General features: G+C 47.2%; 1 pseudogene; it reads right to left on the bottom strand.

The window, feature by feature from the left end:
- Positions 1-10,751: 10,751 nt before the first annotated feature.
- Positions 10,752-12,159, bottom strand: LOC120849280 (annotated as a pseudogene).
- Between the last annotated feature and the right edge of the window lie 5,073 nt (positions 12,160-17,232).

The following is a 17,232-nucleotide window of genomic DNA, read 5'->3' as shown; positions in this document are numbered from 1 at the left end:
GGAGTCTGACTCCGGTTTTGGCTCGCTCGATGCAAGGCAGATGTTGTGGAGCACTGCACATGCCGAAATAATAGCGGTGGCTGTTGAAGGGTGGTAATACAGAGCCCGGTGCCTTTGCAGACACCGGAATCTGTTTTTCAACAGCCCGATGCAGCGCTCCACAACAGACCTGATCGAGGAATGCGCCTTATTAAACCGGCCGCAAGCGGTGGAGGTCGCGTGGTTCCCGGCGACAGGGGTGATGAGCCAAGGCTCCAAGGGGTAGCCGCTGTCACCTGCACATGTATAGGATGGAACATATTACATTCTTTACTTTTTAAAATAAAAGGCAAGAAAACAGCTGTGTGCAACTATGTCAATTATAATGTAACTTAAGTGTGACTTAAAAGTGTGTTAATATTTCTGCACTATAGTATCAGTTTACATTATGATTAATTAGCACCAGCTTGCCTGCAAACTCCCTGTTATTTCATGTAACTATGTGTTTTCCTGGTGGGTTGTATGGGATGTGTGCACGATTCCTTAGGGGTGCTGTGTTGTATGCAAGTGCATTATTAGGCCCTTGCATCCGACAGATAAAAACTCTGTTGCTTTTGGGAGTGTGGCCGTGACCTTAGGCACGGGCAGAGCAGAACACGCTGGCTTTGTCTTTGGCAAGCAAGGGGATAAGGCGCCAGTTCGACGAACCTCTTTCCGAATCCTCGGTGGAGTTGTAGATGGGGAAAAAAGAGCGGGTAATTAGATTGGAAAGGAGTCAGGTCCTGTTGGGACACGGAGGGTCTAATAGGAGGAGCTATATAGGCAGACCGAAGAAGAAGGGTCAGGGAAAAGTATCCAGTGTGTGGGACAGAGACGACCCGAGGACAGATTTGGCGAGCCCCAAGTGGCCAAGGAGGAATTGATCCCATTCCGTACAAACTGACGACCATCAAAGCGACCAGGCTAGCCCCCAGTTATCAGTGAAAGAGCTCCAACTTCATGCAAAAACCAACCACCAAGAGGGTACAGGCAGACAGTAACAGTGAGTGGGCCGAACCGGACAGCGACGCGCACTGCGGTCGCATGCCTTGCATAGTCTATCACTGTCGTGAGATTGGTGTAGTGTGGCTTTCGTAGCTTGCAGAGTGTGAGAGTTATGTGGACATAAAGAGAGATTAATGGCCAAACTTTGGGTGTTGTCTCACTTCAAGGAGTTCCAGCAACTGTGTCTGTGTGCCTCACAACAAGCACAGTACGTGTGGTACTGTGGCTTTCAAGCAGTGGGAGCCACCGTGTGCGTAAGGAATGAATTTAGTATGCTCACCAAGCAGGAACCGGCCGTCGCGTGGCACCTGCCCTTGCTCGAGTTGGTTTCGGAGCCAGGAAAATCGCCACACGAAGGAGTCGTGCACCTACCCGGGATACCGTGGGTCGATGCACATTATCCGGCAGTCGGCGTCACACACCTGAAAGTGAGAGAGATATTGACATGTAATTACCTGAATCCACAAGTAGTAGATTGTACTTATGGTTCACAAAGCAGTCGCAATTTCAGAACCTTTTAAGTTATTTTGTCTGACACATGCATGTCAACACACCTTCCTGGATGCAAGGTACAACTAACTACCTTGGAACAAAAATAATGTTTTTTTTTTTTTTTTTTTTCTTTTTTTTTACGGAAGTTTGCACGTTTTAACAGACAAGTATTATTTTTGGGAGAAGAGTCTCACGGCTCACATGCTACACTCTCAGAAAAAAAGGAGCCAAATGAGCAAAAAAGGGTTCTTTTCGCTAAACAAGAACCGATTTCGGGGAAGATCCTTTAGAAGCGTGCTTTCTCAACCAAAAGCATCCCTTGCAAAGTAAAAAAAGAAATGCAGAGCTAGTTTCCGGCCTGGAGAGAGCGAAAAGGGTTCTTGTTGCAGCCAGGAAAGAGATAAAGCGATCTTTGGAAAAAGGAGGTCACTTAAGTCTTCTACCGGATAGAGGGACACAATGACCAGGCTCGAAAGGCTTTGCACGCGAGAAATTGGGTGCGCCATTCTGTGGAAACAAAGCTGCCCGTGCGAGCTGTCAAGTCCTTGAAAGCTTAGAGAGGTGGAATGTCGTAGTTATTTACCAAGTCGCGTTGTGTTGTTTACCACACCGAGATAATCTTCGCCTCGGACCACAGATGAAACAGGCTTCGATGCCTTTGACTCCCGGGCCACCTGCTTCAGCGGTTTGAACACTGGCGTTCGTTTGCAAGCGTAACTGCTCGCCGTGTTTTATTTAGTAAGAAATGTTAGTATAAAACTACTCTTAGGTACTCATTTGTATAAACCAAACGGGTCATTGAATTAAAGTTTATTTGAAGAAATCTGTACCTCCGGAAATCGATTGTGTAGTTTATTTCCCCCAACCCCCAAAAAATGCATACAAATTTTCAAAGGTGCAAAACTTCGATGAATGAGCAACACACACAAAAAAGTGCATGTTGCGATGAATGAGTGATACGGTGATTAAGCGGCGTCGTGTTTTTTTTTTGTAACAAAAGCTATTTTTTAACTTGCTTTCGTGTTTAAACAATATACGTATAACTGCGCGTGTGAATGAAAAAAAAAATAGAACAGAGGAACGTTTTTTGGTTTTTTTGTTTTAGTATAGAATGCAGTTGTCCTAGCTTGTGGTCATGAGTCATGACACCACCCGTCTCCCAATACGGCGCCTCTGATTGTTTCGCGGCACGCGTCGAGCCGCAAAAATAGAGTTGGGACCCATCCGCGAGAGGCATCAAAAATCCTGCTGCGCGGAAGGTTCAAGTGATGTGTTGCAGTCATCTTTATCTTCAAAAATAAATCAGTCTGTAAATGGTGGTTTTTCGATTTCAAGGAGCAGTTATGTCTAGAAGGATACCCCGAAATAATCCCATAGGCATATTCTATAAGTGCGTTTTGAGTGAAGCAAAACTAAACTTCGATATGTTGTGCGTTCAAATTTATGTGCAGTGTAAGAAATGAGTGCTCCGTCCGCCGTTGAACCCCGCTCGCTACTTTGAGGTCGCCCACCAAGAGTTAGGAGAATGGGATGGCATGAGGAAAAAACAACAACACAGAAACGTGGTCGTTGCTGTTCTCGTAGTTTTCGCGAGCAATATGGCATGATAGGATGCAGAACAAATGGCCTGGGACGAAATGGCCCTGGACGAAACGGCCCCGGACAAAATGGTCCCAAGTGCAATCCCGGAGAGAATGGTCCCAAGTGATTTTTAGACACTCATCTTTTAATAAGGTGCTACTCTGAAGTTCTGTTAAGTACATTCAATGCTCTTATAATGCAACTTTTGTAGAGACTATAAAAAAAAAAGAAGCTCAATATAGACGCGACAATGTTGGAGAAACACACACACAGGGCAGGCACCTGTCTCGTGCGTGTTTTTCTTCGACTTTGTACCGTTTATTTTGCATTCTTTTTCATTATGCCGATCAACCAACTAGCCCAACAATCTATTTTACTGTTTGATACAACTCTTTCCGACCTCCCGCTCGAAGCTTTAAATTGATGCCGTACAGTTACATTTTGTAAACTTGATGTTTTACTTTAAAGGAGTTCCCTCTTCTAGCTCTGTTGAAAAGAGCTACAAGAAGACGTTTTGAGTGAAGCCAAACGTAGCACACATTTACAACTAGTTTCTTTGTGTAATGAAATGTTTATTTCACAAAAAATGTATTGCATTATACGAATATTTATCTTTTTATTTGTTGGGATTGTACCAATTAAAGCTAATAAAAATAAGGAGCGAGAAAAAATACGAAAAAAAATTTATTTGAACCATTTTGTCCGAGTTGCGAAGTCGAAGGGACAATTCAACATATCCTGTGTGAATGTGATAAATTCGAAGAGGATCGACAAGTGCTGGAACAGACATTAATGGCGTTGGACTCGCGGCCTTTCTGCTCATCAAAAGTGCTTGGTGCCTGGGACACAACTGACCAATTCATGAAGGCCACGAAGGCCTAGGTAATGTTCCTCACGAACACGGAATTATCAGACACTTTGTAGGGTGCTTAAAAATGCCTGTGAGATTTTGAACATTTTTACCATTGCTCACCCTCATTGACAACTTCACCTCATCTTTCTTCCTCATCGTCATACCTTTTCTTCCCTCTCCCCCTTCTCCCCAGTACAGAGTAGCCAACCAGAACCTACGTTCAGGTTAACCTCTCTGTCCTTCCTTAATAAACCCTTCTCTCTCTCTCTCTCTATTCGAAAAATTTTGTCCGGGGCCATTTTTCCGGTTTTTGGGCTGGTTCTATGTTTTCGATTCCCATTTCTATTGTAAAAGGGATAAGCGCCGCCTGCACGCCCAGCATTTCCGTGACGTGGCGCTTAACTGAGCGAATATTTGTTCAGAAATGGCAATCGACGGTTCGGAGGTGGCTCCGATTGGAAGAAAAATTCTTTGTCAGCGACATCAATTCGCTCTCTCTGATTGATTTATTATCACTTCTCCTTCGAGTTCCAAAATAGGCTCGATTATCATTCAATCTTGTTTCCAAGCCCTCTATTTTGATAAATTCCTATAAAAAACACGTCACTGACCGGACACTGAATCATCGAATCTAGGTGCGTTGTCGTACTGCCGGCACAAAAGTCGCTCAGCCACCAAATAGGCCAACACGCGTTGCTCAACACAGTGTGTTGATTGTTTCCGTTGCCGGAAGGTGTCACGCCGAATCGAGAATTTCGCTCTTGTTTATTTTGTGTTTATTTTTGGCAAGAGAGTGAACTGCCAACAATTTTACCGGCGGCTGACGGACATGCTTGGTGACGTGATCGCCGTGTTTCCTGGCAGACAAGGACGGAAAAGCGATGACATCTGCATATTATCTTCGCCAGCGAACCATGGTTCAGGCAGCTCAACGGCACCCCAGAAGATAAGCCGTAATGTGTTCAAAAGCGACGTTTCGGGGGCTAATCTGCTCACCACTAGGCTGACAGTTCGTTGGGAACGTCATGCTCGTTTGACCAGTGAACCTTCTGCCTTGCACCATGTGATCACAACCGCAGAGAAAGGTGTCAGGTGATAAAAACCAGGCGACTAATTGGTCCGGCAAGCACGTAGCTTCCACCGCGCTGTCAGCTTAGCGGTGAACAGGAATGGGTCGCTGAAGGTCACTGGAGCCAACAGGATCTAGTTGTTGTTGTTTTGTCCGTTTTTTTATTTTTCCGTGTCTCCGGTTTACGATGGAAGTTCTTCACCAGCTCGCCTGTGCTTTTACCCTTTCTTCGGTAGGATCTAGTTTCGTTGCTCGAGGGAGTGCCACACTCGCTCGTACGAGTGGCGGATCGGAACAATGTTTGACCTCCTCTCCCTTTGGGTTTGAAGCTCTAGAAGGAAGTACCTTCCTCCCTTTCCTCTTAGCCATCACTTGCAACATGTCAGCGGACATGAGCACATGGACGATTGGAGACGTCTGCTGGTGGCTTTTTGAAAACGAACTGCAATCGGCCTGTTCATCATTTCAAGGTAAAACAGGGACATGGCACTCTGAGAGCCAATCACTGCAATTTACGGCACCGCTCAACTAATGAGGATGCCGAACATTTGGTTAGACCCAAAGATGCTGTCTGCGACATCAGGGAATGCAAAACGTCCCGCTTGCTTTGCTTAATGTAACAGCGCAGATTGCATTTCTTGGTCTAAACGTATGTTCCGCGTCGTCATTCGCTGAAAGGACTTCGCAGGTTGCAACGATTGGCTCTCGGAGTGTTGTGCGGAAATCGACAGGCGCGAACTTTTTGTGCATTTTGTGTTTGCACAAATGTGGATGTATGTTTGATAAAAATAACTGTTATATTTGGTCCTATATTCAGTGCTGCAACTATTATGTAAATAGCTTACATGCGTAAACGGCGCATCAACGTAACAAATTGTTTTTGTTTTAGGGATTCGTTGATACTCACAAATGTGAAGACGCCGTGAGTGCTCGCCGTCATGTTTTGCTCATGAACGAAGAGATAACTAAAGCGCCCCTGAACGTCGACTTGATACAAGACCGCATGATGCGGACGTTTCAGTCTTGCCAAGAATGGATCCTCAGCGATGCTGGAGCCCTCACAGTCCTTGAGGAATTTCCGGCAATGACGATTCCCGGAATGGTAACTCAATATTATCTTCTTTATATTTAGTCTTAAAGTTTCGAGATTTTTACAGATCATCAGGACTTCAAAAGTTTCTTACTACCCGTTTTATCGCCTGTGAATGAGATAAGGGCTTTTGATACGTGCTAAATTAAATAATTTTACCTCGTAATAAGGCTAAGCAATTAATTAGTTAACATTCCGATTAAATAACTATTGTTTTACTCTGAATCAAGTGAGTTTAACAGGCATATTGGTTGGATTTAGAGTCACGAAAAGTCTTATAAACAAAAAAGTAAAAAGAATATTCGTTTAATTCTTTTTTTGTGTTTATAACACAATTGTCTCTCATGGCTACTTAAGTGTTTTATATGATTATTATCTAGAGTCGTTTTGAAGTTTAAATAATAACGTACAAATATTTTATTTTAAATGTTTTCCATGCTTTTCTTGTGTATGAGCACAACGGCAAGTTGATATTTGAACTTGTTATTGTACAAATATGTACATATATTTTATTTGAAATGTTAGCCATGCCTTACTTCTGTATGAGGCACAATGACAAGTTGTTATGTACTAAGCCTTATAAGACGTAGTAAAAACTTGTCAAAGAAAAAATCGGTTGTTCTAGGCCTTTTCTGGACACAATATCTTTCCTCGAGATCAGCGCGACCTATAAATTGATTAACTAGTCAATATAAAAGAAAACGTAAATCGAAATTATTTTAATTGACGCCAAGCCCTACTCCACTATAGTGACAGTAAGTGGTCGTTTAGTTAATATATATATATATATATATATATATATATATATATGTGTGTGTGTGTGTGTGTGTGTGTGTGTGTGTAAACAATCATTGTGTACAAATTCATAGCGCATAAATGTACTTTTGTAAACCAGCAACACTGTCCATTCGTTGTTTATTTTTCAGTTACTACAAGACGTTAAACTGCCGTTCGGCAAAGACATCCGGAGGACATGGGAGCCACGATTGAGGCATTTACAGCTTCTACACAGGTGCTCCTCAAAGGAAAAGAACGTCACTCTGAACCTCGAAGAGCTGCTTGAAGGTATACTTTAGTTGGTGTTTTTGTAATCTAGCACTAGTTTCAGACTGCGACGACGCAGAGGTTTACCTTCGTCCACCATAAATATGCTGGGTTAACTTACTACATCATTACGAACTGATGACCGCTTATCGGGGCCATTCGTTTAAGACAGGGTTAACTTATACTCAGAAACAACTTCTGTGGCGTTTCTGAAGTGAAGAGTGCGTGTGCATAGCCTTGATTGCTTAAGATGCGCGGGCGTTTTTAACTTCGACTACACATTGCCAAAAAAGTTGCCCAAGTCACCCCCGAGTATAGTGCATTGTCACAGATGGTAATGCAAACTTGTCAGGGTTATATCTTCAATATACGAGCTAGTAATATAAAACATATCCTTGCTTTATTTCCTAAAAATAATATAGAGGAAATATAAGCGACTAAAGTCAATGACAGGTTAAGAAAAATCTAAAAGAAGAAAGCCGATGGACGCTTGAAATGGAGAGAAGGTTTCTCCTCTCCCCTACAAGCTTCTGTCCGCTTCCTCCTCTCCAGCTCGTAGATTTTTTCTTAACCTGTTACTGACTGTAGGGCAAGAAGGATTAAATATGGGTAGAACCAACGTTTCTAGAAACATGCTTAAAATTCCTGTGCATCTACTTCCCGCAGAACACTCGAGAAGCCAATCACACCAATCCACGAAGAGAGCTCGGCGAATAAAAAGGCCAAAGCATGTTTAGACATATGAATGAAGCGAGAGATGTCACTGAGCATGGCGGTTCACGTACTGACTTCATGCTCAGTGTCACGTTACAGACTTCATTTTTAAGTCAAACATATTTTCAGCTTCTCCATTGGCCGAGTTTTCTTCGTAGATTGCATTGATAGGCCCCTCGAGTGGACGCACGGGCATTTTTAAAAGCAGAGAAAATTCGGTGGCACGTTGGGCATTGTTTTACGTGTGTACTGCACATATATTGTAATTCATTGACTTCCGATCTTCTTCCTTTACTACTTCTTGGATGGAAAGGGAACGCTTGATGCTGCGTACCATTTTTCGCTTTTACACATTGTTGTAGCGAAGGGGGCTTCGAAGGGGACGCTTCGTCATCCGCTGGTCGCGCTCTCTAGATCGCACTGATTGACCCACTAAATGTTTTGAAGGAAATCATATCTGCGGGTATGTTTTAGAGCGTAAGGCTAAACGAGAAATAAAATGCTTAGTGAAACCTATACAATTATAATTGATCTGAAAGCGCAGCGAATGAGCAACTCGCAGCATAATAATACAGAGGAAAATACATGTGTTCATATTCTTGCTTTCTTGTTGTAGGAAGTCCGGACACTGATGCCACTCATCCATCTCCAGGAAAATGAATTTGACAACTTTTTGGACGGTGTCCTGACAGTGAGCGACATCAGAACGACAGTAGAAGCTGTGTGCACATTGCTGGCAGTGATACCCGTCTCGTCTTGAAACTGTTTCGAATTTTGTTAGCTTTTTTACTGCGAACAGAAGAATCAATTTTTGCTACTCCAATAAAGTATATGATTGGACATGATGTTTACTGTTCTGTCTGTCACCTAGTTAATTACGTACAGGAATGAAGTGTGTTGACTCTGGCCAGACTGATGTTTGTCAACCTGTCGAAAAGGCCCAGTGCTAGCGATTAATGAACAATCTAAAGACACTTTGGTTGGTAGAAAAAAATGCACCTTGTAAAGCAAGAAATACGAAATACGATTTACTAAAAACTAACTAGGAATGTAAAAAAAACTCATTTGTCATAAGAGAGGGTTAGAAGTACAAAATATGGTTTACTAAAATAACGCCAACATAATCTAAAGAACTCGGGATTTATTAAAAGAACCAAGGAGGGTTCCAAATAAAACATGAAATAGGGTTCATAAAGAAAAACCAAAGAAGGAACCGTAAAGAACCTCGAAATAAGGTTCATTAAGAGCACGAAAAAGGGTTCTGGAAAGAACCCAAATGGGGTTCAATAAGAAGAACCAATAAAGGATACGAAAAGAACCCTGAAATAGGGTTTATTTAGAGCACCAGAAACGGTTCTGGAAAGAACCTGAAATAGGGTTCATTAAGAGCACCAGAAACGGTTCTAGAAAGAACCCGAAATGGGGTTCATCAAGAGCACCAAAAAGGGTTCGGGAAAGAACCCGAAATAGGGTTGATTAGGACGAACCAAAAAAGGATCCTAGAAGAACCCCTAAATAGGGTTCGTTAAATAGAACCCAGAAGCGTTCTGAAAAGAACCAAAAATAGGGTTCATTAAGAAGAACCAATAAACGATCCGAAAAGAACCCCGAAATAGGGTTCATTAGAAAGAACCCTTTTTGTGGGTTCTTTTCTGCACCTTTAAGGGTGCCGCCCATTGGACAAGCGAAAGAACCCTAAAAGGTGCTAGTTGGCACGCTTTTTTCTTAGAGTGTACGTAGAGCACACGCTCGCGCAGTCGTGAGACCCCACAGCCCGCAGTCATAAAACGGCATACTTAAACCATATCGGCAATACGAGAAAAGAGTCAAAGTACAGGCTAGCTGGTGGAAGTCAACCATTTCGTCGTTTACCCTGAGACTGGGTTTTTTTTTTTGAAGAGCAGAAGAAACAGATAAAACAGACAGGTCTTGAGACCTGTCTGTTTTATCTGTTTCTTCTGCTCTTCAAAAAAAAACCCCAGTCTCAGGGTAAACGACGAAATGATCGGCAATACGTTTTTTTTTTTCTTTTTCTACAGATTTGGGGCGCGTTTTGACAACGTAACATGAGTGTACTTACCACCATCACGTTGAGGGCGTAGAAGTACTTGCGGCACCAGTACGCCGCCTTCGTGACGGTGGGGTCGTTCTTGGACGGGCCGACGATGGAGACCATGGTCCCGTCCACGCAACCGATGACGCCGGGTATCCTGCCGAGCAGCCTGAAGCCCTTCTCCGCGTCGAACCTCTCGCTCGGCGTCTCGGGGAAGTGGATGCAGCCACGCTGGACCCCGAGACGACGCACGATAGCGACGGACACGGCGCGGACCGCAACGCTGACTGTCTTTTGGTCCCGCGCTACGTGTTCGTCGCTCGCCACCATGCCTTGGAAGCTCCCCGTGGCGTAGAAGCGCAGTGCACACAACACTAGAAGCTCCACAGTCATGACCGTACACGAGGTACACACTCTCCTCACCTCCGGTTCCTCGCGAAGTTCGTCGCACAACCACCGCACCACGATCTTAGGCAGGCGGTATTGCTTCCGAAAGATCTCCTCCGGGAGCTCGAATGCGGTGTTCCCGATACCACCTTTCGGGCGAAAAAAAAAGCTCTATTAAAGAAAAAGTCGAATTGACGAGACGACGACGCCTCGCCGCCGAAAACATGCTGCCAATGACACCTAGTTCCGAGCAAGTACCTTTTGAAACGTACTCGGTACAAAACGAAACGTCATTTTGTTGTCACGTCCGGTAGCCGACTCCGCCCAGTTTTGCCGACTCCGCCCACATTTTTCTAGGGAAATTACGTCACTTTTGTTTCCAACCAATCAGAGGTGATGACGTCACTTCCGTGTACTAAAAAAAGGTACATGTACAATGTCGAACCTAGCTATCCTGGCCACGGCTCGGGAACGACGTTCGCCGCGGGTCACTGACGAAGGCCGCCGACGGTGGGCGGCGACTCCGACAAACCACCGCAAAGTGGCCCGTCTTTCCACACAAAAAACATGCCACACCAGACGCTGGACACTCGTTGCGGTTGTGGCCGTGTCGACCACAGAAGTTGCAGGGAACACCGACTCCTTCATCTCCGTGCCTTGAAGGAGGAGGGTAGTGCAGACGCTGGGGTGGGTGGTGTTGTAAAGTCCGGGGCACGTGACTGGAAGTGACGCCGGACCGGCCATCTTGCCACCGACTTCGGGAAGGAGCCGGCCATGGACCTCCATCTTGGACGTCCGGCGTTCCAATGGGCACGTGCGCAAAGACGCGCTCAACGGCTGCCGGCGCCGCACCGCTAGCACTGGGAGCTCGCAGGTGGAAGCTTTCTGTGGTGCGCGCAACTTGCTCGTACTGCAGCGCGAGCTGAACGACACGGGTTAAAGTGGGTGCCCCCGTCCCCACACACTCTCGAAGGATGCGGTCTTGGACCCGCTTAGAGCCCAACCCCTCCAAAAAGACCTCAGCAAGCCTCTCTCCCAAAGCGTCTCCATAAGAACAAAAAGACCCTTGGCGTCGCAGAGCGGTCAAGTACTCCGAGACGGTTTCTCCCGGGCGTTGGACACGAGCGCGAAGCTTTTGGCGTTCCAGCGCGATACACCCAGAAAACTCAAAGTGCTTCTCGATAGCACTCAAAAAGACTTAAAAAACATCGCCTTCCTCGGAAGCGGGAGTCTCATCGAGCTGAAAAGCGTCAACAATTCTCTGGCCCTCAGCCCCAAGCATGGAAAACAATATCGTCTTTTTTCGACTAGGCGCAACACTGTCCAAGCCGGACGCCTCAAGGAACATTAAGAAAGCACGTTTCCACGCGGGCCATGCACGCTCGGGCTTGCCCGGAACTGGCAAGAAGTCGGGCGGTGATGGAACCGGCGCGAGCGCTGACGTGCCGGCAGCTACAGGAGGCTGTGTTCCATTATCCATTATATATATGTTGTAGAAGGTTGTAGGAAACGATGCAAAAACAGTGCAAACTCACATCTTACGTTGTCACGAGACGCATGCTGAAGGGAAGCAGCTGTCAGGGCCCATTCTGACTAGCCATGGAACGTGTTCCAAGTGAAACGAAATGGATCGAAGAAGAAAAAAAAAATCGCGTCGGCTCTCACGGCCAGTGCACCGAGACGCGGAGAGAACTACGGTTAACCACCTCGTCGCCAAAATTTGTAGTAATCTCCTTTACACGGCGGTACGAAAGGAGAGGACGCTAACAGCACTCACATGATGTGGCCGGGTAGGAAGCCGCGGCCCCGCGCGTTCGGGGCTTACGAAGAATGAGACAAAGACATGTTGCCTGCTGGGTGTCCTGTAGTTCTCTGACGTCGCTGACGGACGGCGGCTCTTTTATTAACATATGTCACGTGACATCATAGATGCATAAACACACATAACAACAAGATAAGACAACCCGATAAACTCACCATCAAAGCATACTAAACAGAACACACGTTGCGCCATCTGGTGGCAAAATCACTTATCACAGATCACTACAGTAGGGCGTGACGTCACGAGGGCTGAGATTATCATTAGAACTAGGTAGCCAATGAGAGCGCGTCATTCGTTGTGAAAAATTCGACGAAGAACGGTTCACAAGGCGAGCAGCGTAAACACGATAAGCAACGCCTTGCGTCTGTTAAGATGTCGATGACAATATTGCGTTTTATCGAGGACCACCTTTCGCTATTCCATCGCTCTAAAAATATCTGGTCGTAAATGAACTCTTAGGGGTTCTGCGCCTTGTCCATATTTTGCACCCTAAGCGGTTCTTTTAAGCATCCACTAGAAGGGCTCTTCGTGAAAATCCTATAAGGCTTTTTTAAAGGGGTACAGAAACCAAATGACGTGTGCGCGAGCTATCTACCCATCGCTTCAAAGTCGGCCAACGAGAAGCACATTACGCATCGCGCTCGTGACGTCAATAGCTCACGCACGGTCAAGGGTACCGATTTGCGAGCCTTGTCGGTTGGGGGCGTCAACGCGTGACAATCTCGCCTAGTAGTAATATCTGAGGACTGTACGCCCTATGGCCTATACATGGCTTGCACGTACCGTCATTCACGTCCATGCCGGTATTTTATTTGCCACTAGTGTCCAGTCCACCGTGTTAGTTTCCCACCGCAGAAGCAGTAGATCGAGGGAATAAGTTAAGTAGAGATAACCATCAGAACCCAGCAAGGGCGACACTTGCAAGCTTTGTATGTAAGGTATCCACTGGGTGCCATTTTTGAGCGCGTTATTCACAGCCGATCGGGGGCGGGGAGATGGTTGGCCTGGAAGATGTCCCCGCCTCCTCAGATCAAGCTTTTGCTTAACGGACGCAAAGAACGGCGATCTTGATGGTGTGGAATGCACGTTGCAGAAGAACTGTGAATGCTTTAACATATACAATGGATACGCCGTGCACCCTCAAGTTGAGACTGCAGCCGCTGCAGCCAGTGTCGCAACCACGAGAGGTCGCTCCTTTGAAGCGTTCTTCCGCAGAACGAGCGCTAGTGAGAAATGCATATTTCAGAGCGAGGAAACGCGGGCTAGCTCGCGCTTGTAGCTTTGGCTGCACTCTCAGCTTATGGGTGAACGGATTATAGGAGGCATTCTCAGGACGCCATATTTGTGGGTGCTGTTTAGAGCGCATGCTCAGAACGAGCTCACATTAATAGCCTGCTAAGACCGGCAACCTTGATGGTGCTAAATGCACGCTCCAAAAGGACTGCGGAAGCTCGCCGTCAGCACGCGCCCAGCAGCAGCGCACACGGATATGGCCGCCGGTGAATACTCCTTATAGTAAACGCGTTAGCGTTCTCCGCCAAGTACCATTCAGGACTAAATGATTCTGCAAGCGAGCCATACTGCCACGAGTTCGCACCGCTCCTTAAGGGGTATTCACACGAGGGAGAAATCCCGGGGATTTCTCCCCGACACGCGCGCCTCACGAGATGAAAACGCGAGGCTTTTGCACATCGCAAAGCCTGACGTTCTCGTCGTGGGATGCGCGTGCCGGGGAGAGATCCCCGGGATTTCTCCCTCGTGTGAATACCCCTTTAGGAACTCATCACGTGGCGACATTCCAGCGGAGCTTCAAACATTGCCACCAGACGCAATTTCGAAATCTGTTAATTCGTTTGAAAATTAGTTGTCGTGACGTTTCTGCTTGTAGCCCAGATACCTGTCTAGGATAGTGCTTCTGGGCTTCCGGTACAACATAGGCCACATCAAAACAAAGAAATAAGTGCAAACATTTAATTTCCGTACCCCTATATGCTCCTTTTTTATGCGAAAGGGTTCTTCATCGCCCACTTGCCTTTCTAGTGCGCCAGGGGTGATAGTGCTTGAGGCAAAACCGTTCTTCACGAGACGAAAGAGCTCTTGGGGTGTGGAAGAACCTTTCAGGAACGTAATTTTTAAGTGCAGTCGTCACTGGTGAATAATATTCCTGAATTGCGAAATGTCATTAAAAAGGAGAGGCGGCGAAACAAATCTGGAAGCTAAAACAACAACCGCGCCGTGTCGTCATTTTCTGTTCTTTCTTTGAGGTGCTGTTTAGTGCACTTCTGTTACTATCTTTCCTTTTTTTTATCTCACGACGAGCGTGCAACGCAGACAATAAACAAATATTAACGACTCTAGATTAGACTTTTAACTTTCGCACATATTCTTTCGCAGATGTTGACGCAATTTATTATACCTTAGCGCGCACAACGAGTGATTCAAGTGGTGGATATTTACTACTTCAAAAACCATTACCGACTAACTACGCCTTTGTGTAATACAGCTTTATGCATTCGTTCTTAAAGTGAGTTTCTAAGAAACACTAATAGAAGTCTGAACCATCAAATATGTTACCGTGATATTGATATCCGTTGGCTTTGAAGGAACCTTGAAACAATTTTTCTACTTTCGATAAATAACGCTCAGAATCACCCCCTAACGTCGTTAACCGAATAAACTTGCATTAGTATTTCTTTCTAAGCTATGGCAGTCGGCAAATGAACTGTAGATACATGAGCACCGTTCATCCCCGCAACTCGGAGTCGGAGCCAGAACAACAGGCCACGCGGCCTGGTCAGGGGCGGATCCAAGGGGGGGGGGGGGGGCGGTGGGGGCGATCGCCCCCCCCCCCAAACGCCTCGCCAGGCAAACCCCCCCCCCCCCCGGGGTTCTTCGTCAGCTCGAAGAAAAAACGTAAGCAATCGACGCGAGAAACAGAGGATTAAAACAGCGGTGGGTGGACGCGCCTGCTGGGCGCTTCCAAAGTGGGGTTTATCTCCGTCAAGGTCACGGTACGTCTTCCCGACAGGGACGGCGCCAGGAGTTTCGAAGTGGAGAGACAATGGGGAGGCGCACCAAATATCAGGGTCCTCGACTGCAAGCACACTTTCAGACAAGGCCAGCACGTCGAGCATATGGGGAAAATACCTTCAACATATCCAATCCCCTTTCTCTCTCTCTCTCTGTCTCCCTCTCTCTCTTTGGGGATTGTCTGCGAAAAATGTGTGCCCTGAAAGCTCCCAAACACTGACGTCAAGCAGCCTTCCTCAAGGGTAGCGGATTGTTTTTCCTCTCTAGCGGCCGCCTTTTCATCACTTTTCGTTTGATGGTTTCTTCGTGGTTCTGGGCTTGTCTTTTGGCATGTCTTTTTTGGCTTGCTTTGAGATGCTGTCGCCCACGGACTCACTAAAGGTATCTTATTGGCACGGTGTGGTCATTGCCAAGGGAAGTGCGGAGGGGACGTACCGGGAGGAGACATTCCAGCGGGGGGGGGGGGGGGGGATGCAGCTTGTACAGCCAGGTGACCAATTGCTTTTCTTCTCAACTGAGAGAGGAAGCAAATGCTCTGGGTACAGTGTAGTCTGGGTCTGAGCTTCTCCTGAAGACGCTCCGGACTTCCCCACGACCTTGGCTTAAACATAAGCCCGCTTTCGTCCTCGCCTCCATCCCTCACTGAGGATCAGCGCCGCAGCGCGGAATACAGAAAGAAGCCGACGAGCGCCAGAGTGGGAGATGTTTCCTCTAATTGGCTTCATACTGCCTCCGGTACGACTTCTCGTGGCGGGAAGCTAATAAAAGAAAGATAAACGGTACGTGCACTCTAAAGGCTGGAGGCTGCTTACACGGGGTCCTCAAGCCGACGCCGTAGGCATTTATTTGTATACAATGCCGTTTCAACTTAAGCGGTGTCCAAACAGGACACTACAAAACCCGTGATTCCGACAAATCGTGAAAATTGAAGCTGACGCTCCTATTTTTACGGTCTGTCGGAGTCGTGAAAATGTTTGCAGGAGTCGTGAAAATTTTTACGATCACGACTGCTCTCCTCTTCAGATTGACGTCACACGCCACCTGCGTCTGTCTCACCTCGCCAACGCCCTCGCGTACCGCCGTCGCCTCGGCTCGAAGGCCAAGGAGGTCCGGCTTTGGGTGGATTTGAAACATTCCTGCGTCGAAGGGTGCGTTTCGCCCGCCTCGGATCTGCTTTCTTTGTCGAGATTCACTTTCGTCGTGATGGCGTCCGATGCGGTTCCGTATTGTGAGCGGAGGCCTTGAGCAATTGACCGACAGCCAACAGAGCGTGTGAGTGGCTCTCCGGACCCACGTGATAAGCAGAGCAAGGCCGCCGTGGAGGAAGCGAGGGGGAGATTTGACGGAGGGAAGTTTCCCCCCGGGAAGAATTGACGGAGGGAAATTTTCCTCCGACGGCCGGAAGCGGATCGCAGCAGAGCGCGGCACGATTTGCCGGAGTCGCGGGTTTTGTAGTGTCCTGTTTGGACACCCCTTAAGGGTGGCGGGACATATTTTAGAAAAGGCGCCCGCTACCCCTTGTCTTCCCTTGGTGCCGTCTTTTCCAGTCAAACGCGGCTTCTGAGGATTGACGGCAGAGCTTTCGCGCGGCTTTGCAGGAGCGAATATGTGTGTGTCGAACGGACTTGGGGAAAACGAGCCCTTTCAAAGATGCGGCTATACATTGTAGGGTTCGGTGCTACTGCTCACCCGCAAGAAGGACCAACGAGGCAGATCTCATAAACACACCTTTACTGTCTGGCGGCAGCCAACCGACTGCCCGAGCCCCCCGAGCCTCGAGCGTGGCTCGCGCGCACGTTGCGCGCCGGGCGCGGAGCACAGGTTCTTTTGCCCGATGATGGGCCGCAAATCCCACAAACTTCCCCCCCCCCCCCCTCCCGCCTTCTCTGTCCTCTGGCTCCGTGGCTGTTCTCTCTGGTTGTTAGTGGTAGAGGAGGAGGGGGTTGTCACGATGCAGGCGGCCAGATGCGGTTCGTGGAGGCCGCCTCCGGATTGGTGATGCGGTTGTTGCAGTTGCCCATGAAGTCCTTGAAGGGCGACGTACTCTCAGGATGCTTAAAGGGCCTTGCTCACT

Source organism: Ixodes scapularis, unplaced genomic scaffold, assembly GCF_016920785.2.
Source record: "Ixodes scapularis isolate PalLabHiFi unplaced genomic scaffold, ASM1692078v2 PGA_scaffold1__304_contigs__length_218370807, whole genome shotgun sequence".
Classification (NCBI taxonomy): Eukaryota; Metazoa; Arthropoda; class Arachnida; order Ixodida; family Ixodidae; genus Ixodes; species Ixodes scapularis.
Note: the sequence above shows the minus strand (reverse complement) of the source record. Positions and strands in the feature narration are given on the sequence as shown.